The 24,579-nt window shown below is 42.0% G+C and overlaps 1 long non-coding RNA gene across 4 annotated transcripts in view; it reads right to left on the minus strand.

The window, feature by feature from the left end:
• Positions 1 to 8,802, minus strand: part of LOC133377171 (uncharacterized) — a 319,888-nt gene extending 311,086 nt beyond the window's left edge. For all 4 annotated transcript variants that reach the window (XR_009760637.1, XR_009760639.1, XR_009760638.1 and 1 more), the window contains exon 1: positions 8,615 to 8,802. This is a non-coding gene — a long non-coding RNA (uncharacterized LOC133377171). The remainder of the gene's footprint in view (positions 1 to 8,614) is intronic.
• Positions 8,803 to 24,579: the final 15,777 nt, after the last annotated feature.

Raw genomic sequence — 24,579 nt, forward strand, 5'->3', positions numbered from 1 at the left:
CTCTCTCTCCTCCTTCCCCCTCTCTCCTTCCCCTCCATTCTCCCTTTCTCCCCCCCTTCTTCCTCCCCTCCCCTCTTCTTCCTCCTCTCTTGCCCACTCCAGCCCTCCCTCCCTCCTCCTCCTCTTCCTCCCCCATGGTCAGTTTCACCTATCCTAAGCATGATTGCATAGGAGCAAATCCCACAACTCAATCAGCATGAAAATAATCAAATCTGCCCTCCTGCTCTCCTCCCCCTCCTCCCCTCTGTCCTTTCTCCTCATCCCCTCCCCATCCTCCCATGTTCAGTTTCACCTATCCTAAGCATGATTGTGGGGGAGTAAATCCCACCAACTCAATAAGCATGCAAATGATCAATCCATTCTCACCAAACTTGCACAGGATCCCATTTCTTACCTCCTGGTTAAAAAGCAGAGAAATTCACTAAGAGGCAAAATAAATCTTTTTTTTTAATAATTTTTATTCAAATTTTTCAAAAAACAAACAAAACAAAATCAAAAAAACATAACAATACAACAAAAAATAAAAATAAAATAGTTGACTTCCGATTTGTCGCAGATCAGCTATAAGTATATAATATACATCAAACCTGTCCCTTAATATATACATACAGAATCCCTTTTCTCCATAGGCTGTCTTAATTAGTCGTCAAATCCCAGTATCATCATTTTATTTTGATCTTTCAACAAAAAGTCTAAGAGAGGCTTCCATTCCTTAAGAAATGTATCTGTCGATTTTTCTCTAAATAAACATGTCAATTTATCCATTTCTACTAAGTCCATTAATTTTAATAGCCATTCTTCCATTGTTGGTGTTGATTCCATTTTCCACTTTTGTGCATATAATAATCTTGCTGCCGTAATCATATATAATATTATTCTTCCATATTTCTTTTCTATTTGTTTATCCATAAAACCCAATAAAAAAAATTCTGGTTTTGACTGAATATTTATCTTTAGAATTTTTTGCATCATCCTACCTATCTGTGCCCAAAATGATTTTGCCTTTTTACACAGCCACCACATATGATAAAATGATCCTTCTTGTTGTTTACATTTCCAACAAACATTAGAAACATTACTATACATTTTTGACAACTTTTCTGGAGTCATGTACCAACGGTACATCATTTTATAAAAATTTTCTTTAAGATTATAGCATAGTGTAAATTTCAAGCCTTTTTTCCACATATTTTCCCATTGATCCATTTGTATGTTATAACCAAAATTTTTTGCCCACTTTACCATACACTCTTTTACTTGTTCTTCCTCCATATCCATTTTCAGTAAGAGTTTATACATTTTCGCAATTATATTTTCATCATTTGTACACAATCCTATTTCAAAATCAGATTTACTTATTTCAAACCCATACATTTTCTTGTCCATTTTATATCTTTCTAACAATTGTAAATAGGCAAACCATTGAAAACGATATCCTTCCTTTATCAGTTTTTCTTTCTCTTTCATTATATATTCTCCATGTACATTTTCTAATAGTTCTTGATAAGTTAACCATTTCTCTTTTCCAGCCATTTCTCTTCTGTAAAACGCTTCTTGACTTGAAACACATAATGGTATTTTCGAATAAAACCTTGGTTTATATCTATTCCATATTTTCAACAGAGGACTTCTTATAAAATGATTATTAAAGTCTACATTTACTTTTACTTTGTCATACCATAGATATCCATGCCATCCCCACTTCAAATTATGGCCCTCCAAATCCAATAGTCTTTTATTCCTCAATAAGATCCATTCCTTTATCCAGACTAGACAGCAGGCAGCAAAATAAAGTCTCAAAATAAATCTTGTGGTTTAAGAATGTCCCTATAGCCAACAGGTATTTGTATCAAACTTTAAAAAGCAGGGAAATTGGGCAGCTATAGTGAATGCACCAGGGGAGCAGGAGACCTGACCTCCTCTCTGAGAGGAGTCCAATCCACTTCCTGTGTAGCTTGGAAGAATTTGGTAACATGTGCCTCTGAGCATATGGTGAGTGGTGGCAACACCTGCGATCAGCCCAAATGACAGAAACAAGCATATACAAACATGTACTGTGCTGATCTTGTTTTATCAGGGAGGAAGTAACATTATTAAGACAGTTGATATAGTTCAGATAGTCACTTTAAATATGTTTGATTTCCTTTGCAATTCTAGTGAAGTTTCCTATAGTAAACCATTTTTGTTTGCTTCTGCTTCTGTGACTATGTGAAGTACAGCAACACTTTGCAAAATTTACAGTAAAAAAACTCCAAAAACAATTGTGGAATAATGGCACTGACTATTCTGCAGAATAGTCTCCAGTGGACATGAGAAGTATCTCAGTTTGCACAAGATAAAACAGTGGGAGGTGAAATATATTCTAGCAAAATTCTAGGTGTGCTCTAAAATTTTAATTGCCCATGCCCTCCTTTCCTTAAGTGAAGTGGTTTAAGCATAGCAGGCTGAAAACATGCAACTTGGGCAGGCCAAGTTTGTGTTTTCCAACAGCTAGAGTCATTGCTTAAGTAGCAACATATTGTGATCAGTCTGATTTTACATCAAACTGCAGTTTCAGATTCAACTGTTAATGCACCCAAAATAGAAATAGAACATAACCTTCAGTTTGAAATACAAAAGGCTGTCTTCACCATCATATAACATTGAGCAGTAAAAAGGCTTTGAAATTAATAAAAATAAATTTGACACAGAGTTCTAGGATGAATAATTGAAGAAATGCAATTTTCTAGGTTAGATTCCCTGTAGAAACAGTAGTAACACAGGAAAGAAGCAAAGTAAGAAGAACACCAACAAACACACAAAAATGTAATTTTCCATTTTTGGAGATGGCAGGTGTTTCCACCACTCACCACATGCTCAGAGGCACATGTTACCAAATTCTTCCAAACTACACAGGAAATGGACTGGACTGTGAAAGACCAACCCACATTGCGTTTGCATTTTGACAAATTTGTAGGGTAGTACAATATCTCAGAGGGGAGGTCAGGTCTCCTGCTCCCCTGGTGCATTCACTATAGCTGCCCAATTTCCCTGCTTTTTAAAGTTTGATAGAAATATATGTTGGCTATAGGGACGTTCTTAAACTGCAAGGGTATTTTTTTGCCTCTTAGTGAATATAACAGAAGGGTGGAGCTAGACATTATGCCTAACACAGGGCTGCCACTAATGATGGTGGCCCAACATCAAGTTCTCCCCTCTCTCCCTATATCACTGAGTCACACCAGTGACAACCTATTTGGAGTAGTGGCAGGGAAACAAATAATGAAGGCATCAGAACATGGGTAATCTTGCCTAAACATTTTGATGAGTTCTTCCCATAGGACTGTCACTTCTGGCAGCAGCCCTATGATGAACGAATCTAGTTCCAGCTATAAGAACATAAGAAGAGCCTGCTGGATCAGCAGTTGCCTATCTAGACCAGCATCCTGTTCTCACAGTGGCCAACCAGATACCCATGGGAAACTCACAAGCAGGACGTGAATGCAAGAACACTCTTCCCTTCTGTGGCTTCTGGCAACTGGTTTTCACAAGAAGTCTGCAACTGACTATGGAGGCAGAGCACAGATATCATGGCTAGTAGCCACTGATAGCCTTATCCTCCATGAATGTGTCTGATCTTCTTAAAGCCATCCAAGTTGGTGGCCTTGTCTTGCTGGAGTGAATTCCATAGTTTAACTGTGCGCTGTTTGAAAGAAGTACTTTCTTTTGTCTGTCCTGAATCTTCCAACATTCAGCTTCATTGAATGTCCATGAGTTCTAGAGGTGTGAGAAAGGGAGAAAAACTTTGTTCTATCTGCTTTCTCCATGCCATGCATAATTTTCTATAACATCACCATTTACTTGCCTGTTCTCTTATATTTTGGTGATTCTGTATTTCTATCCAGGATGCAACTGTAATTCATTACACTGGCCGGGGAGGAAGATAGGGTTCAATGAAATGTCTGGGGTTTTGCTGCACCAGCTTCAGGATGGCACAGAGGAGAAGCCTGGATTGAGCTCATCACTGATAGCTGGGGCAGTACCATGAACCGTTCATCCAGCAGTGATCTGGACAAAGAATTGGAAGTTGCAGGTGCACAAGATGGGATTTCGGATGAGAGTCAGGGCTGAAAGCTGACTGCTGGTAATGTGGAGACCACTGCACCTCAGGCTGTTGGACAGGAACTTCCAGAAGAACTTCCCAGACCACCAGAGCCTATAGCACTCCTCTTGAACCTTGGGTCCCCGGATGTTCTTGGACTACAACTCCCATTAATCCCAGCCAGCTTAGTCAATGGCCAAGGATAATGGGAATTGAAGCCCAACAACATCTGGGGACCCAGGTTTGAAGGACAGTGGCCTATAGGGCCAGAGCCTGCACCCTTATGGTCACCTTCCCCAGTGCCTGAAGAACCAGATGCCTCCCACTGCATATCAACAGTCCGGTAGAGCAGGGAGTGCACCAAGAGGGAGGCGATGGAACGGAGGAGGAGTGCCTTTCTTCGGGCCAGGGGGTTAGCCTTTTAAGGCTCTGAAGTTCTCTCCAAGGAGGCAGAACCTGGAGACAGTTGCCTGTAGGCAAAGGCATGAAAGGCCTCAATCTGCTTGCAACCACACTTGGAGCTATCTGTGGTCTAGCAGTGTTCACCCGGCCTTGCCACCTTCTCTGTGGGATGTGACATCAGACCGGAATACAACAGGCATGTCGCGATTCTTGGCCAGTCCAGCTCTGCCCCTCTCTGCCCCATTTCAGGGGTTTGTTCCAGCAGTAGCTTCTGTCTATGCTTTCGGTGAGCACAGTGGAGAATTTCATGGTGGCAAAAAACACCACTGTCAAAGCCTGATGGAGTGAAGTGGAGCTGGGTAGATGTAAACTTCTACAGCATCCTAATCCCCACCCACAGCAGACTGAAGGTCAGGGTTCCTCTACTCACTGTACATAATAAAATTCCTTCTACACAGTTATCAAAGTTTATGGGAACAGTGGGCTTTACCAGTGGTGACTCTGCACTTCCACTCATGCAGGGCACCCAATTTTTGCCAATCCTCTCTCCTCACTGCAGCCTCCCCATGCCTATCGAAAGGAGCTCCTGAAGGTTACATAACCCTCTGGAACACTATAGATGGTATAGGTGGCATGGAAGACTGAAACTGGGAGGAATTGTGAATATCAGATGCCTCGCATCGTGGGAATGCAGATCCATGGTTGCAAAGCCATCACTGGATACAACCCAGAAGGTCACCCTATCATGAAGGGAGCCAGGACCACCTCGCTACTCAGGGCAGTGCTACACATTATGATTCCTGTGGGAAACACCAGCATTATACCTGTTTGTTTGTTTTTGTACAGCAAATGCACAATGTGTGGAAGCAGAATGCATGCATTCATAAATGATGGACCCAGTTTCCCCAAAATTATATATATACACAGATATATATGCACACATTTTATGTCCACACTACATATTTCCTTAAGAAAGTACTGATGGAAAATCAGGCTCCCAGACACAACAATACATGTAGCAAGATGTCAGTGTACTGTCTTACCTTAACAGCATCATTACAGGTGCAAGCTGTAAATTTGTAAATTTTCCATAAACTGCCACAACGAGGAGAAACTTTTTTCACCCTTCAGTGATTTCACCATGATGTGGCACACAAGACTGCACCAGTCACATCACATTATGCCATGCTGCAATAGCATGACATAACAAGTGCAAGTAAGGACAGCATGAATGATCCTCTGAAGCAGAAAAAGTGCTGTATCTCTCTCAAAGTCCCTTTGTATTACAGTTTCCAGGTTTGATCTTTTACTGCCTCTACACCATTTCAGATTAACCTCAGGGCATGCATGAGTGAAAATGGGAGTCTGAAGACAGGCCTTAGGGCCATGCTTGCAGCCCTTTGTACAAAAAAGAAAAGCACACAGTTGAAAAACTTTAAAAAAACTTTTACTACCAAAGGGGAGGAGAAGGCAGAGAAATCCATAACTAAAGGAGGAAAAAGACCCCAAATATTCATAACTCAAGCAGCAATTTTGTTTAATCTTGCCAAGAAATGCTTACCTTCTTCTAATGCTGTAAGAGGTTAGTTTGGCAAGGAAAACATTGGTGACAAAGAAAATTAAGAAAAAACAAAAGCCACGTCAAGCAAAGTTTTGACTATTTCAAGTAAATATCCCTTTGCTTCCCCCTCAAAAGTAATAATTCAGTGCCACTTCACCCCTAACTTTTTCTGTCATTAACGACTCCTACTTCCTACTAGAACATCAGCATCACATTTGTGATGATCAAAGAAGTTTGTGATTTATGGGGTTTTCCTTTATTTCATCGCTTTGGAGTAACCAGCCATGATGGGTATGTTAAACTGAAAATCTGTAAATGGCCTAAGAGCAAGAATTTGAACTCAGGTTCTTGACTCTACCCGCTATATCACATCAGCTCTAATCACATTAAATGCATATATTTGAAGAGTTAGCTCTTTCACAGAATTGTTGAGGTTAGAAAACGTGTACAGGCTAAGCACTGGATCATCTACAAGTTGAACAAAACTGACCTGTGTGTGAATTTTTTCCCGTTCCCAGTTAAATCCTACACTTGGAATATATCTGCACCACCATTCAGAGGCTGAATACAATCATAGTACACATGATTCCCATTTACCACCAATGCCAGGTTATTCAAACCCAGCTAGTACACTGTCCTTCCCCATAGCAGCTGACCACTACAGACCCCAAACAGGTAAGGAAAGCTTTAATATGCCAAGGAGAAAATGGGCACACATTTTCCCTTAGAAAGTAAGAATAGTACCCAAAGCTTGTTTTTGGCTGATAGCATACCAGTCCAGGAACACAGACAATTGTTGTACCATACACTTAGATTTTACAGGGCCAGGAATCAGAAACTACATTGACAGAGTTCACCTGCTACATCCGTACACTTTTCAAGTACACAGAAGGCCACATAAGAGGTGTGTCTCTCTGGAGCTGGGCCTGGAATCCTAACTGTCAAATAATACACCCTTCCCCCAAAGCAAAGGAAAAAAAACATTGGTGAATATCAGATGCGTTGTTGTCTGTTTTATGTCAGAATAAGCTTCCAAGATACGTTTGTCTAGAAAAATAATGTTCAAATGATTATTATCAACTAGACAAAAATGTACTTGTATATCCTTTTATCATAAACTTTCTCAAAAAAAATGCTGTAGAACCAACAATAAATTATTATTAAATACAACAAACAGGGGGACACAGTTGAGATACATCTTCCTTTAGGTTATAAATGAACCTGTTTTAAAATAGATGCTTCAGACTTCACTCTTGGACAATTCTAGTCTACACACACACACTGTGGTCTACTGATGTGCTTTTATTTATAAAACAGGAGCACATACATGTTGTCTTAACAGTCAAGATGAACCAGTACTAAGTGATCTTGAAAATGCACACTTGCAGTCCAGCATTCTTTGCAAGAATCCCAGCAACCAGTAGGCACTGGGTGGTCTAGCAGAAATTGCCCAGCAGTATACTAAAGGACCACAATTTACCTTCTGACCAACACTGATATAGCAATTTTGCCTGCAAAACAATACTTAGTAGAATACATCCAGAAAAATTTATCCAGGCCAGTCTCATTACAAAAAAAAAAGGCACCAACAACAAATAACATACTCCTTATAGGATCAAAAATTCTATATTCTCAGCTGCCTGACCACTCTCTTTACACCTATACAACTAATAACCAAAGTAGGAAAAAGAAACCAGGAATGGTATACAGGAGCTACACATGGGATTAAAAGAGACAGGAAAATATCTGTTCAAAGGCTTTAGAAGCAGCCTTCCCGTTAAGACTCATTTACCTTCTTATGCCAAAGACAGGAAGGCAAAAGTCGACCTGCTCTCCCCTCACCTATGACTGGTAGGCGTGAACAGGCAGAGAGAAAAAGAAGCCCCCCCCCCGATCCGCGGCGGGCAGGGATGGAGATGCTACAGCCTGCTGCTGTGCTGCTGGCTGGAAGCACCCGGCGCCCCCCAAGCTACCGCACGCACCATCTATCTACCCGGCGCTGACATCGGCTTGGTTGGCTGCTGCAGCCGCCTCCTTTAGAAGCCCCGCTCAGCTCGTCCTCCCAGGCGCGGCGGCGGCTGTTGCCCTTTGCACGCAGGGAGCAGCAGGAGCAGCCCCGACTGAGGAAACACAGGCAGGAGCGGTGCCTGCCCCTCCGCCCCGCCTCCTCTCCCCGACGCCTCCTCGGAGCCACCGCGCGACAGCGAACCGCCCAGATGCTTCTCGGTACTTTGGGCTGCCCCGCCGCTTCTACAGCAGGCGAAGGCTCCGGCTCGCTAACGCAGCCCGGGAACACCCTTGACGGGCGGGCGGGGGGGCTTTCTATCATCACCATCATCATCATCTCTGCGATTGGAAAGGGGGTCAGGCAGCAGATGGGACCAACAGCAGGTCCCCTTTCCAACTCCTGGCTTGCTTTACCAGACGGCAAACAAACGGCGCAAGAGGGTGGCCCGGCTTCGCTCGCCTGTTTCTCTCTAGCCAAGGCTACAAACTTTCGCATTCTTCTGCAAAAAGCGGGCAAAGAGACCCAGCCTCCTCCACGGCATGGATGAGAAGCTCATGATTACCTGTGCCTCCCGGCTTGCGTGCCTCCCAAGGCGCTCCTGCAGCCAGCCTCCCTTCGCCCTGCTCCTTGAGGACCCCAGAAGCCTCCATAGCCCTGGGTTGAAGAGGGCCACTGTGCTTTCGCGGCGGGGGGGGGGGCGCTCCTTTAGAGCCAAGACTGTCTAGGGGCTGCTTCTCACTCTTCCCAGTTGCCTTAGCAACCAACTAGCCAACCAGCCCAACCCTCTGGGTGCGCACGTGTCTGCACGGCGGCCAATGGAGAGGGAGCGGGGCGCTCTCCGGTGATTGAAGAGCTACTTTCAAGTCGGAGCAAGGAATAGAGGAGTGCGCTGGAGGTGGGAGGTGGGTACCCGAACGCGCAGTTGCTGTCTGATGGGGAAGCGGTGGAGGTGTATACGTCGGGATCTGGGGAAATGAGAAATAAGTTGCTGTCTGTGGAGAGAGAAAAGCAGTTGCTCTCTTTTTGAAGCAGGCATCCTCAGAACGAGGGTGTGAGGCCGACTGAGCTCTGTGTGACTTGCTTCCTGCCCCCGAATTGTGGAATAGTCTCCCCGAGGAGGTGCGCTTGGCGCCGACACTATCATCTTTTCGGCGCCAAGTTAAAACCTTTCTCTTCTCTGAGGCATTTTAATTTTAGTCTAATGTTTGTAATTTGATTTTAGACTGTGTTGTTTTTATATGCTTGTTGTAACAGATTCTGTAATTTTATTGTATTTTATGTTAACCGCCCAGAGAGCTATCGCTAGTTGGGCGGTATATAAGTTTAATAAATAATAATAAATAAATAATAAATGTGCTTAGTATCGCGCTGCAGGAATGAGGAAAGGGCGGGGTGAGAGGCTGCTGGGTGCGGTCACAAAGTTCAGGAACGATTTCGTTTCTTTAGCCTTGTGTTTGCTTGGTGTTTTAGAGACATATGGGTATCCAGTGGGCTCCCCACAGAAATCGAAAAGGTGCTCCGATGTAGTCATGTAGGAAAAGGAGGCGATCAGTCTTAGTTTTATCCACCCGAGGGAAGCAACTACGGGGCAGCCAGTTACTTGCCAGGGATAACTTTTTAGAACCAGCCCCCGCGTGGTAAATCTGGATCAAAGATCATCACAGCCTGTCACTGGCGAGCCACGCGTGGCTACAGCGCCCCTATGTGGGCTCAAGGGGCATGGCAACCACAACTTTCTACCGAGAAGCAAGTCGTCTCCTAATTGTTGGTTGCTGCTGGAGGGACTGTTGGCCTCCTCTGGCTACTTTCACGTAAATACATATAGCTGCCCCATTGGAAAAAAGCATTCAACTATGAACGCTTCCAGGAGGCAGAGTTGCTAAGTTGGTAGTTTTTCTTAGTTTTTGATGTCTAGTCAAATGGCTTGAACCTCTAGTATGGATAACTAATACAGCCCTGGGTGGAAGGAAAGAGAGAGATTGTATGGTGCAGGGGTTGCAGATGTGATGTCCTCCAGTTGTTCTTGGTCTCCCAGCACCCATCAGCCCCAGCTAGCATGGCCGAAGCTCAGGGGTGATAGGAATTGTTGTCCAGCAACATCTGGAGGGCACTTAGTGTTGACCTTTAGGGGAAGGACGCTTCCACCTGCCATTGTGGAAATGTCATAAGAGAGTAGTTGCCAGAAGGACCAGGACTGGCTGCTCCATTAGGCACACTGAAACAATTGGCTCAGGCAATGGAGGCTAGGGGTGGTGGATTAGCCCCCCTGGGGCCCTACTCACTTGTCTCAGCCTGCCATTCATTTGCCCCAGCAAAACAGTCTTTCATGCTGTCTTGCGTGGCATTGCTATGTGTAAATTTCAGCCAAGCTACCAAGGAAGCAAGGGGAGATGGAAGGAGAATTTTGGCATGAGACCGTGAAAGATGGTATGAGGCTGTCGTGCTGGGCTGCTTTGCACTTGACATATTTTTCTTCCCTGGAGATTACCTCTTTATAGGAGGAACCTGGAGGGAGATCTGGAGTGGAGTGGCAAAGGACTCTGACCTAGCCCTCTTACATGTTTACAAAGGATTTGAATGAAGGTATAAAGGAGATGCGTGTCAAATCTGCAGATGACACAGAACTCCGATTGCCATAGGAGACAGAATCAAGAGTCAAAACAATCTTGGGAGTCTGGAACGCTGGGCCAAAACCAACAAGATGAAATTCAATGGAGGTAAATGTCAAATCCTAATCTTAAAGGCCCAAGTATAGGGTGGGGGAGACCTGGCTTGGCCACAGTACTTGCATAAAGGATCTAGGTGTCTTTAATTGATTACAAACTGAAGATGAGCCAGGCGTGATACAGCTGCTAAGAAAGCTAGTGCAGTCTTAGGCTGCTTGGACAGATGCATAGGGTCCTGATCACAGAAAGTAATAAACCCTATTCTGGTGTTCAGTAATAGCATCTATGGATTCTGAATGTGTCAATGGGGGACTATGGGAATGTGCAGGTAGCCCTGCCCCTTTAATGTTGCATGCACTGATCATGCCTCCCAACTGACATGTGATCAGCATAGTCTGAATGGAGCTGCCTTCTGTGTGTGTAAGGCCCCCAGCATAAGGATGGGAATCCTGATTCACCAGGGTTCCTGTCCCTGTGTTGGAAACCCTCTATGCGGAGGAGTCCCTTTCAGACCAATATTGATCATACATCAGCTGTGTTCAGCGTGCATGTCGTCTTTACGGGGACATGGCTACCCCTCATGGTTCCTGCTGGCCCATTTACACGTTCCAAACCAAATAGGGTTATAGTTCAGCTTCATTTTGCTCTGGTCAGACTTCATCCGGAATACATATAGAAGTAAAAACAACTATAAACAGTTTCCTGGAGTGAGGATAGCCACACAATATTGCTTCTGATAATCTGCCCCCTCACACACAAGTAGTCTTTGAGATACGGTTAATGTGATATGGGGGAAAAAACTGACATTATTTTATTTTACCCACATAGAGAAGGAGAGGCAATCATTGTCCTTCTCTAGAGGATGGGTCCACAGCATACGTGCCTATGCCTAAAAGATCCCACTGAGATGGAAGAATGAAGTCTTCCAGGGTTCTCAGTCTGGAAGAATTTATTCTTATGTCTGCAGTGGCTAATATTGGCATATTCCAGGTTCCCAAAGCTGAGCAACAATTTGCATATGATGTCAATCAAATTGCTAATTATACATATCAGTTGCAATACATTAGCATGCCTAATCTGTATAATTTCCAACAGGTGCATCAACAGTGTCTTCTGTGTACTTAGTTTTTACCTGTTCTTCCCCACCCCCATTTGAGAGCAGGGGAGCTTCTCATATAATCTCAATTTATGTTCTGCAAGTAGGGGAATACATTTTAGAGAGGAGGTCAGCTGCTCTGTCCCTAGCACCTCTGAATCTCCATCTGACTTCCAAGGTGGCTCACGTAAAATCTATTAAAATGATTCATACAGATTGGTTAATATATCTCAGTGTCTCAAGTAACAGAAAAAAATGTGGAGGAATGAGAAGCCATTCTCACAGCTAGCAAAGCAGCTGTATTTAGCTTCACACAAGTACACTGTCCTAAGGGGTTTTTATAGTGCTTTCTTGGTAAATGTAAATTATGAGAACAATCTAGGGCATTTGTATGAGCATCTGTTGAAACAATAATGATGCTTACGGTGCAATTTACAGACCACTTACATTGATGTACTCCCATTGTCTTCAGTGGGACTATGTCATCCTCAGTGACCTGTGAATCATCTCTCTAGTGGTTTTAATGTACAAAGCACTACGCATGACATTAATTAATCAAAGCAGGATCTATCAGCAAGCACGAGCAGAATTTGAAACGGGCACAATCCAGAATAAGTGTTAGGGATCATCAGGAAAGGAATTGAAAATAAAACTGCCAATATTATAATGCCGTTATGTAAATATATGGGGTGACCACACTTTAGAGTTCTGGTCACCTCACCTCAAAAAGGATATTGTAGAACTAGAAGAGGTCCAGAAAACAGCAACCAAAATGATCAAGCACCAAAATTATCAAGGGACTGGAACGACTCCCTTATAAGGAAAGGTGGTAACATTTGGGGCTTTTTGGCTTAGAAAAAAGGCAAGTAAAGGAGGGATGTGATAGTGGTAGCTGCTCCTTCGGACACATGCTTGTAACTCTTTCAGACCTGATGAAAACATCCTTAGGCAGTACGGCCTAATGCCAACAAGGTTATGTATACAGGTGTGGGAAACTTTTGGCTTTCCAAATGTTGATGAACTACAGTTTCCATCATCCCTGGCTATTGGCCATGCTTGCTGGGGCTGATGAGAGGTGTAGTTCAACAATATCTAGAGGGCCAAAGGTTCCCTACACTTAGCATGGAGAAATTGGATAAAGATACATGTCCCCCTCTCTCATAATACTAGAACCTGATGCCATCTAATGAAGCTGAATGTTGGAAGATTCAGAACAGACAAAAGAAAGTACTTCACACAGTGCATACTCTGGCATTTGCTCTCACAAGAAGTAGTGATGGCCATCAACTTGGATGGCTTAAAAAGAGGAGACAAGAAATTTGTGAAGGATAATGCTATCAATGGCTATTGTTCTATCTTCACTGTCAGAGCAGGGTGCTGGTGTATACCAGTTGCTGGGAATTGTAAGTGCTATTGCACTCAGATCCTACTTGTAGGCTTCCTACCTGGTTGGCCACTCAAAGCAGCATGCTGGACTAGATGGACCTTTGGATTGATCCAGCATGGCTCTTCTTATGTTCTTAAATAGGAATGCCTTCCTTCCCTCTTGGGGCAATTCTCTTCCAGCAATAGCATAACTTTCCTCTATCCATTTACAGTGAGACTAATTACATGTGATGATCTCCCAAAAAGAAAACAGAGGGGGCACTTTAATAGCCACAAAAACAAGGCAGAAAGAGGTTCTCAAAAAAGGGCCAATTGGACTTCAGAAAGGGCCAGTTTTTATTTGAGCACGTTTCTTTCTTAATGGAAGCATCAGCTCATATATTGAAACTGCTTTTGCCAGTCCCCTTGTCATACTTAGCTGAGTGTACCTTCAGTGCCGTTACTGATGAAACGGAGCAGCATCTGTGTATTGTAGCATATATCATAAATCTATATATCAGAATAAAATTGCCTTGTCTAGATTGCAGTTGTTATGTCCTACATTTTTAGTTGTGGCTTAGGGACATTTGATGATCATGTTGAATATTTGGTGGGCTGTAGTGGATTAAAGGTTATGAATCCCTAGTGTAGCAGATTTCAATGAGACACTGCCATAATCCCCCCTTCACAATGACTGGTACCTGTGTCCTGACCAAATCTCCCCTATTTTCCTTGTTATTTGGCTCACATCCAGACCTAATGCACACTCATACTAAGTGAGGCATACTAAATTTGAGAAGGGCCAGTGATAAGAGTATATGCTTTGCATGCAAAAGGTACCAGGTTCAGTCCCTGCCATCTCCAGATAAGTCTGGAAATGTTTGTGTGTTCCTGTATTCCTATGCAGGTGCACTAGAAATCTATACATCTATGACCTAACTACCTAGCACCACAGGAAGCTGCCTTGGCAGATCATTGGTCTATCTAGCTCACTGCTGTTGACTCTGACTGGCAGCAGTTTCCAGGGTTTCAGACAGAAATCCTTTCCAGCCCTACCTGGAGACGCCAGGTATTGCACCAGGGACTTTTTCCATTCAAAGCAGATGCTTTACCACTGAACTATGGCCCTTCCCTACTTAGCGTCACATGGCCCTGAAAGCTCTGGAATCTACCTCCCACCCATTTTTCACAGAACTCATGTGTGAATATTAAACCACTTCCCATAATTTCCAAGGATAATAGAGTTCTTGAATTTTCAGAGTGCAAGTGCAACACTTGTAGACACTATTATGGATAGAACATTTTATGAGAGAAAACTGGAATAAATGGAGACCCTGGAGGATTTAGTCAATTCTTTAATGAATCCCAATTATCTGGAATTGAAGTAATTATTGGATTAGGTTTAATTTATGGAGTATAATCTCTCTCGTCTAACCAAATAAGAGTTCATAGTGGTATTGAGATATCAACTTGCTCAACTAAAACAGTAATGGGATATCAGCTTGTTCAGGAAAAAAAAAATAAGATTATTCAACCAGCAGTGAAGCTTGATGATATAATAAAATGTTTGATACAGTTATTCTATGGTTCACCCACTTTAATTGAAGGTAATTTCTCTCTCTCTTTTCAACACTGTCTTTTAGGTATTTTGACTGATGAAGTAACACACTGAAGTAACATTTTCAAAAGAATATATACATTGTTATCATGAAGCTGCCACCTTACCTGCCTCTGACAGATTGACATTGCAGTTCTATGCCTACTTATCTGGGAGTAAACCACCTTTCCCAGACTCAGTGGGACTTACTTCTACATAGATAAGGATGGGATGGCACTGTTAATTTTTTCCTGTTTCCTAGATCTTACGAAGTTTAAATCCTATAAAAGTAGAACATGAAACCAGGTCTGTGAGTGGCCAGTGAGTGGCCAGGCTGGGCACTGGCCGAGGGACACTAGAACCGAGAAGAGCCCCTGGTGCTGGGAGGGGGCCCTGGCACTGAGATGGGCTGTTGCTGGGGCTGGTTGGGTATAGCTTTCACTCCACAATCCATGCTAGCATTGGGGCACGGACTGTGTGCCCTGTGACCCAATGCTGGCATGGATTGCAGAGTGGCAGCTACCCTTCCAAGCAATACCCCCTGCTGCTGGTGCACACTGCCCGTGCAACATCACCATCTTGGGTGATGGCAGGTGTGCACACACAACACACTAATCCACTGATGTGGCCGGGCCTATTTAAACCTCCCAAAGCAGCAACAACGGCCCCTGCAGTCTGGTGCCAGCTCTGCATGAAACTACCAATTTAGTATTCCACCGCAAAAGTTACAGGCTTTATTAAATTCAGTAATGCTGGTATAGTATATCAGGCCAAGCAATTCTATGCATGTTTCCTTGGAACTGAGTCTTACTGTGTTCAGTGGGGCTTACTCCCAGGTAAATGTGCCTTGGATTACAGCCCTGTGAACACTTACCCTGGAATAAGCCCTGCTGGGGGTAAATTACAAATATGGACCAGGAAAACTCATGTTCATATATTTCTTCTGCAATGTACTAAATGGATGACCCTTAGGAAAGTCTTTCTCACATACATATGCTCTCTGCTCCCCGTTAGCTGAACAGGGTTAATATCTACCTTTCCAGGTTCTTGCAATAATTACTAAGATGCATGTGAAGCACTTTGAAAACTCAAGAGTATGATCAATTTTATTTCCCTCTTTTTCGAACTGCTATTTAAGGTAAACCAAAGACATGTGTAAAAAACACTTAAAAAAGAAACACTAGGCTGTGCACATACTGTTGAGCTATTTGGTTGTGCGCACAGTTCAGTGAAATTACTGCAGATGCCATCATTCTTACTAAATCAGAACCTAAGACACTGATTTTTTTGCATGTAAAGTCTGATATATGAAGAGAGATAAATTAGCATATAAATCAAAACCTAATTAATGTGGTGTTAACATAAACAGTGTGGCTGGTGTTAAGTGTGTTGTTTTTAGTACAAGTCCAAGTATTAAATCAATGCCTTAATTAGAAAACAAAAATCATTTAGGAACTCCATGCAATCTATCATCCAAAATTTTTTAATCATTTAACTTCAGACATTTTCTGCTTTGATCCTCAGATACTGCAAGCCGGCATTTCCTGAGGGGCTTACAGAGACTTTCAGGTCATTCTGAGGGTTCATTGTTTCCTAGATATGTCTGGGGAAAATGATCTCTCACTAAGTCATAGTACTTCACAGTGTATGAGAGTTATAAACTGAAGAAATGTGACAGGGATACAGAATATATATAATTGCATTAGCCACACTGACCATTTTGACAAATGCCTACTAAAACTGTATTAGATCAAAAAGTTATGGATTCCAGGCTCAGCTAGTATCAGATGTGTATTCAAAAGCATGTTACCATTCTTTGTATAGCTTGGCCTTTGAGTCAGGTCCTAACTGGAAGATACATTGCTGCATGAAAAGTAGCCAGGCTCTGAATCCCCTTCTCTGCAGAAGGAAATGGAAGCCCACCCTTGGAGAGGAAAACCTGATTAAGGAGTCCTCCCTGCGAAAGCAGAGGAAAAGGCTGCTGTTACTTCTCCACTGTCAGATCACTGCCACTGGGCAAAAAAAGGGGTGTTTGGGGGGCAGATTGGGAGAATCTGGGCCCAAAGTCCCCTGTTCCCCTGATGTACCCGTGGAACAGAAGTGATAGCCCACTCCCACCCCAAGGTTGGTATACATATTTTCCGTACCATTGGGGCCAATGAATGGGATTTTAAAAAAGGCATCCAAAGGAAGTAAACAAAGGAAGATCAATGGTTGCACAAATGAAAGGTTCTGGATTTGGCCATTCTTCTGCTGCTAGACCTCCCTTCCTTGCCTGGTAGGATTGCTCTGGACTATACAAAAGTATTTATATATTTCTTCTTATATTTATTCCAGGCTTATTAATTATAAAAAGCAATAAATGTACAATAAACCAGTTAGAGAAAATACAACAAATAACATATCTGGCACAATATGCAGTTATGAATTTGAATATCAATTCAAACAGCAAAGTAAAAAAGCTAAATTCCAGTGTTTAGTTTCTTCTTGTTGCTATCAGCTTAGTCTCTGATGTTGTTAGCACTTCTGAGAAATGTAGGCAGACCATGTGGTACCTCTGTCCCAAAGTGTGATGGGCTTTAAAGATCAAGCCAACACTTTGAATTGGAAGCAAGCCAATAATGATTGTAGATCTCTCAAAAGATGTGTTCTCAGTAGGGGAAGCAGACTGCAACAATGGTACCTACTGGCAGGACATCATAATGGCAAGTCAGACAAACTCATTTCCAATGTGATCATATCAAGGCAGGTAAAGCAGAGTCACATCCAGTAAGGTCAGGTCAAGGCAGGCAGGACAAAGTCTAGCTTAAGCAAGACAGAAGAAGTCAGGACCTTGGACAGAGCACCGTGAGAAAGCTGGCTGGAGTGTTCTCACCCGTGGAAGGAGAGTTGTGGCATCAGTAAGATGCACAGGCCTTTGGGATCCTTCTGAAGGCTAGCCATGCAAGTTCTGCTGTTGGTCCTGCCCACCTCAGGAGCTGTCTTTGCCCTTTAAAGGTCACTGCCTTGTTCTAAAATGATTGGCTCTTGCAGCATGGAGGTGACTGGGCCATCCTGAGAGAGAGACTTCCAAATCCAAGGAATCCAGCAAAGCAATTTCTTCTGGCCTGGAAGGACTTTGATTGGGGGACGGTAATGATTCAAGAACTGCCTCCTCCCCGTTTGCATCCTCCCCTGTGCTTGAGTGTGGGTTGAGACTAGGGCACATGACACCAGTAAACCATCCAGGCAAAATCCTAGCTGCTACTTTTTAAACTAATTGCAGCTTCTGAACTGTCTTCAAGGACAGCCCAATGTATAGTGCATTACAGTAGTCTAAATGGGTTGTTACCAGAGTGTGGAACTTGCTGTTGCAAAATTATTGCTGTCTAGGAGAAATCACAGGTGGCATACCACTCTAAGCTGATAGAAAGCATTCTGTGCCACTGAGGACACCTGTACCTCAGTCAAAGCTGGATCCAGGAGCACTCCCAGAGTACAAATCTGATCTTTCAGAGAGAGTGCAAACTCATCCCAAACAGGGTGAATTTATTGACCCTCATCCAGGCCTTTATCAACCTTGGACAATGATCCAGCATTTCTACCACCCCAATTGATTTAGATGACATGGAGAAATAAAGCTGATGGCATCAGGATACTGATGACACCTAACCCAAAACCCTGAGATTACTTTCTCCAGCGGCTTCATAAAGATGCTAAGTAGCACAGAGGTCAAGATGGAACCCTGTGGAACTTGCTTCTCAATAGCTAGGAAAAAATTAGCTGAAGGAAAAACAAGGAGACAAAAGTCCACTATCTGTCCTCTCCTTTCTCAACATCTCTCAATGTCATACCAAAGTAATGCCACCAAGCTTTCCTTATGGAAGGCACCTTTAACAGTGAACTTTTCTCTTAGAGCTGAACATGATTGTACTCCTATGTTGTGATCTATTTCATAGATACTTTCACCTTGCACATGCCCATTCCTTCCTGTGTTTTGTACATCCCATGGGCCTGGTTGTTTTTAGTTTTTAATTTAATTTGCAGAATTTATCTTCTGCTTTTTAGCCAGAATTCCTAAGATTGGTGCACAAATATACAATTTCATAAAAACAAATGAAATATCACACCAGAGCAATAAAAAAGCAATGTAACAAACAAAACAAAACAAAAGAAAGCAGGAAACAGAAAATAAAAATATATTTAATACAAGACAAAACAAAGTTATTTTGTTTGTGGAATAACACCAAAGAGCAGGGATGGGAAACCTCCAGCCCTTGGGCCTAACAAGACCCACCAAGCTTCCCCATTTGGCCCACAAGGCTGTTTCAACTAAGCTACATCCACTTGATGTCATATATGTCACCTGGCTTCAGGTGATTGACAGGTGGGTGGGTCCTCCCACCTGTAAAAGTTGGCCTGTGTGGAGGTAAGGATCCAGTTCCCCACCTCTGCCAAAAGAGGGGGATAAATTAATATCCTACAGAAAAGGAGCTACGTTGCAAAGATTCTGATATGCGTGAGATTGAAAATATTTTGTCGTGTTTTTTATTCCCAAGACAGCTACTCATGCAGAAGTATGGCAGAAGAGTTTCTGGCAAACTAAGCCTATCATTAAGATGATTTTATTTATTTATTTATTGTATTTGTATACTGCCCCATAGCCGAAGCTCTCTGGGCAGTTTACAGCAACTAAAAACATCAAAAACAAATATACAAATTTAAAACATCTTTTAAAAACAATTTAAAACACAATTTAAAAGAATTTAAAAACATGCTAAAATGCCTGGGAGAAGAGGAAAGTCTTGACCTGGCGCCAAAAAGATAACAGTGTTGGCGCCAGGCACACCTTGTCAGGAAGATCATTCCATAATTTGGGGGCCACAACTGAGAAGGCCCTCTCCCTTGTTGCCACCCTCCAAGCTTCTCTCGGAGCAGGCATCCGGAGGAGGGCCTTAGATGTTGAGCGTAGTAGTTTGTCCCCTAGATGCCCTCAGCTTGTGTGATATTTTCTCCAGCAGGGCTATTTGCCAGACCTTCTTATACCACCTTCTAAAGGCTTTTACTTTTATACATTCTCACCACATGTGATTCTAGGTGCCAATCCTTTAGCATCCTTGCCAGCACATGGGGGAGGATTCTGGATGTATAAATGAGAGCTGTTGGGGAATTAATGTTAGTGACAGTTCCCTTGTTTATGATGAAAGAGATTTATATGGTAGTTTCGCCCAGAGTTTGATCCAATCTTCATTTTCTATTTCCATTTCCCAGTTAGATTCCACCATTCTTTCTGGTGATCATTCTGACCTCAGCCCTGGTATAATAAGTGTTTATAAAATCTAAAAATAATTCCTGATTCCAATGTTAGAGTTCCTGTTATAATTTTCTCAAATATAGTTCTCTTAAATTCCCTTTTAGTTTCCGAGTTTAGGAGGAATGGTCGAAGTTGACATCCTAATAATCATGGGAATAGGATTTTTTCCTAGCTTATTTTTCAACATTTCTAATGATATTGGTGTCCCATCAGTACTGAAAAAGTATCATGCAATATACATTTCGGGCTTTCCATGATTGTAGATTATATGCCCTCCCCTTATTTCTGAACCCTGATGCTAGTTGAGCCTTTCTTTTTAACCATATCTTTAAGGTTGTATGTGTGAATTTATTATTAATCCATTGCATTATCCTATGCTTATGTTTCAGGAGAGGAATCATACTTAACGGGATGTCCTTTATAATGTGATTTTCCATTTTCACCCATTGTACCTCTTCTTTTTCTTTGATTAAAGACACCATATGCATTAATTGGCAAGCCTCATAGTATATATTAAGATTAGGTATCCCCCAGCCACCTTCAATCACCAGCCTATATAGCAGAGACTTTTAAACTCATGATTGCTTCAATCCAAATATAAAGTTATTTGTTTTAGATTGCCATTTTGTAATTTGGCTGGAGGGGATCCAAACAGGGAACATTTGAAAAAGGTACAATAGTCGCAGAAGAACCAGAATTTTAACTGCCATGAATCTATCAATAATAGATTCATCTTTGTCCCTCTTTATTTATGTTTTTCCAGCATATCCCATAGTTCACTTCATATAATTTCATACAACCAGGCTCCTGTTGGGAGGAAGGACAGGATATAAATCAAACAATAAGTAAATAAATAAATAACTTATTTAATTTTTTTGTTATTTGTATACCTAGGTATCTAGATTGTGTTCTAGTTACCAGAATTTTAATTAACTTAGTAAATTCATTTTGTATCTCTGGAAGGGTATTGAAAAACATACCTTCTGATTTTTCACAATTTACTCAGACCAGCCACTATCTGAAACTGTTTTAACTCCTCCTTTATAGTTGGTACTGTTATCAGCGGATCCCTTGTGTCTAAAACCATATCATCTGCAGAGTATACTGATGGTTTTCCTTTTGGTTGCCAAAATTAAATGTCTGCTTACCAATAGCAAGCTGGTGACAATATCTGTGGATTCCTAGATGTGACTAGCTATGCAGCTCTTTAGTGGACAACATGAAGAAACTTCTGAAACAGCTTACTGTTTGGAATTTGGTTAGGTCTAGTTTCACTAGGTCTGAGCTTAAGCTATGAATAATTGATTAAAATATAATTTTGCAAAGCTGGATTTGGGAAAGCGGAAGCAGCAAGAGCCTCAGAGCGAATGAATTACATGCACTTTACACGAATTTGGACTCTACTGTTGAACAAAAACTGCACATCAGGAGAGACCTTATTACATGGGTGCAATGCACATGGCGTGTCAGAGATATAGAAGCACCTTCTGTCTCAGTCCTGAATTTCACAGGGAAGTACAAACATGCATGGAGGGGAAAGGGTATCTGTGACAAATGGAACTTCAAAGAAAATGTTCATGCTGCTAACTGTAAAGGAAAAAGACATGCTTGACTCATACCTGTTTTTCTTCTTTATTTTTATGAGCCCAGATACAAGCAACTTGTCTTGCTTCTGAGACACAATGTAATAATGAGAATGATAATAATAACAATAAATTAAATTGTTATTATTATTTATTATTACTGTTATTTAAAAAAATATCCACTACAGAATAACTTGCCAGGTACAATTAGGTTAGCAAGATTATTCACTGCCAACTGGATATTCTGCACCAACAGATTTAATTCAGAACCACCCCCTTACAACAAATATAGTCCTGACCCAGTTCTTAGGAATACATTTTGAATTGGAACAAATATCTTATAATAGATAAAACAATAGAATACAATAGATCTTATACAATTCTCCTTCTGGGAGGAGGGGTGGGATATATATTTAATAAATAAATCATTCTTGGGGTGGGGGAGAGAAGTAAAACTGCTACTATCATAGATACTGCTCTCACACATATAACATTAAAGAAAACACCCTGATAACCAACCTAGCCTTAGGGCACAATTCACACCTCCCATACACATACAGCAGCAGGGCTGAACAGAGTGGCAGGGCCACCACAAGACAGATGGGTCAAAGCAGTCAGGCCTAGATTGGGTCCAATCATGTTGCACAAAGGCAGTGAAACTAGCTCAGGATCCAATGGATCCTAAGCCAGCCCAGCTTCTCCCCACCCGAAGAACGCCTCATTTCAGAGCTTTCTGCTGGCTGCTACCAGCAAAGATCCCTCCAGCAGGCCAGTTGCCTGCCTGCACATGCAGCAGCCAGTGCAAGGGCAGCTTAGCTAGGAAAAGTGGGTGGAGGGACCCCTCTGCTGATTCCACCCAAACCCAGCCTGATGGAAGGAGGGGGCTTGGATTGCTCCGTTAGTGTCTGTAAATGCAAGAAAATCTGCAAAGGATATTAGAAACAGGAGTTGTGTTCAGTACCCTAAAGCTGATCCTAGAGTGTAATTCTTGCTCCCCCTTTCCATTGGCGGCTGAGGGAGCAGGATAGGAACTTTTGTTCAGTCCATGACAGAAGTCAACTTCCCTTGATGGCAGTTGCCAGGCAACAGCTCTCACTGATGTCCTCTGAGGCAAGGGAGTGGGGCTGAGTGGGTTGATCTCACTCAGTCCGTGATGACATGGCACATGCATTTGGATAAAACAGAAAAGAATTTAATTCTTTATTGCACATCCATATGAGGCTTGGCATTATTGAACTGATATTTAAAGTTCAAAAGTTCACTTCCCTAAACAGCCCCAATTGGCACACCTTATCACATTAGAGAATTATTTTTTAGGCTCATAAAAATTGAGCTACTGGGGTTGATGATTACTCCTTTAGTTTTGAACATGCAATTATATTCAAGGTCTTTTTGTTGTACAGCCATTTAGCTGATGCTTTGATTGTCAAATATTGTATCATGCTGTAGGAAATGGTTGTCAACACTTTCAGTATCTGCCATATAATTTGCTATTAAGGCTTTTGTCTGTCATAGCTTGCATTCATGGAAGTTTTTCTGACACTTAAAATTATGCATAGCAGACTTTCATGCTTCAGACAAGGGAGCTATTGATACTATTCAGACCTAGGAGGAAGAGGGAATGGCTATGCTGGCAACCCAGCTCATCAAAATACTCAAGTCTAGAAATTTGAAATTGAAAAGAAAGAAAAAAAACCTCAGGTCTGAGGTTCTCTGAAGAGGGAGGCTGTAATACACTATGCCTCTTTCTTGGTTTATTCACTGTCGTCCACCTTGACTGAAGTACAAACTCTGGAGGTGTTTCTGGATGACCTGTTTATTGAACATTCATCCTGTTTTGTTTGCAGAGAAATTAGATGATGTTGGCTATTTAATGAACATTCATTCTGATTTGTTTGTGGGGAGGTTAGATGATGTGGTGTCAAAGCAAATGTTATCTTAAACTTTCTAGTGCATTTTCACATCACTTTCCTCACATAAAATGACTGATCTTTGATGGAAGTGGGTTTGTTGCACAGGATCTCCCAATAAACTATAATGCATACCCTGAATTTGCTGGTATGTGATTGAATCCCATTCAAAAAATAGCAACAGTCTGGAAGCACCCTAAAAGGGATAGAAAGGGGGAAATATAGGATGCACTCCCCAATTAGTCCCTTCCTGTATTGTTCCCTCTCCCATTGTTCTCCCTGGACAAAGGTTGTGTATGGGCATGCATGGAATGGATAATGCTCAATGTTGTTATTCCTTAAGACTTTCAAAATTGGATGCATATTTTTATATTTTAGAATGTTTATCTCAGCAAAATGTTAACACTTTGTTCATTGACCCAAGGTGTCACATTTTCGGCCATGTGGACCCTTCACATTTTAAAAAAACTTTTCTCAAGATAAATTGCTGTTCCTGTGAAACAGGAATATATATGTGTATGTAGCTTCACACACATGCGCACACACACATTCTTCAAGAGACCATTGAAGTCAGGCACACACCCACTGTGGCTATACATAGAATAGGGAGCACCTGTTTGTCAAAATTAGAATAAGAAACAGCATTGAGCAAGGTCCTAGACTCAACGGCCTTCCAACTCTACTACTCAATGGTTCTATGAAATAACAACAAAAATAACCTCACCATTGGATATTGTTCAAGGAAAAAGTTTAAATATATGAAGAAATCTTATAGTTACCAACAGGTAGCTACATATTCATTAGTAAACAACGCCAAACTGGCATGTGGCATGGTTAGGGTTACCATCATTTTTTCATTTCAAAAAGAGTACAGTACATTTGGCTTCGATAAGTGAAAAGTAAGAGTATGTTGTTGCACCATCTCAAAAAGAGTACGGTTGGTAACCCTAGGCATGGTCCCAGGCTATGGTCTGAAGGCACATGAGGCCAGCACCCTCCTGAAGCTAAGCAGGGTCA

The sequence above is a fragment of the Rhineura floridana genome, chromosome 2 (assembly GCF_030035675.1).
Source record: "Rhineura floridana isolate rRhiFlo1 chromosome 2, rRhiFlo1.hap2, whole genome shotgun sequence".
Taxonomy (NCBI): domain Eukaryota; kingdom Metazoa; phylum Chordata; class Lepidosauria; order Squamata; family Rhineuridae; genus Rhineura; species Rhineura floridana.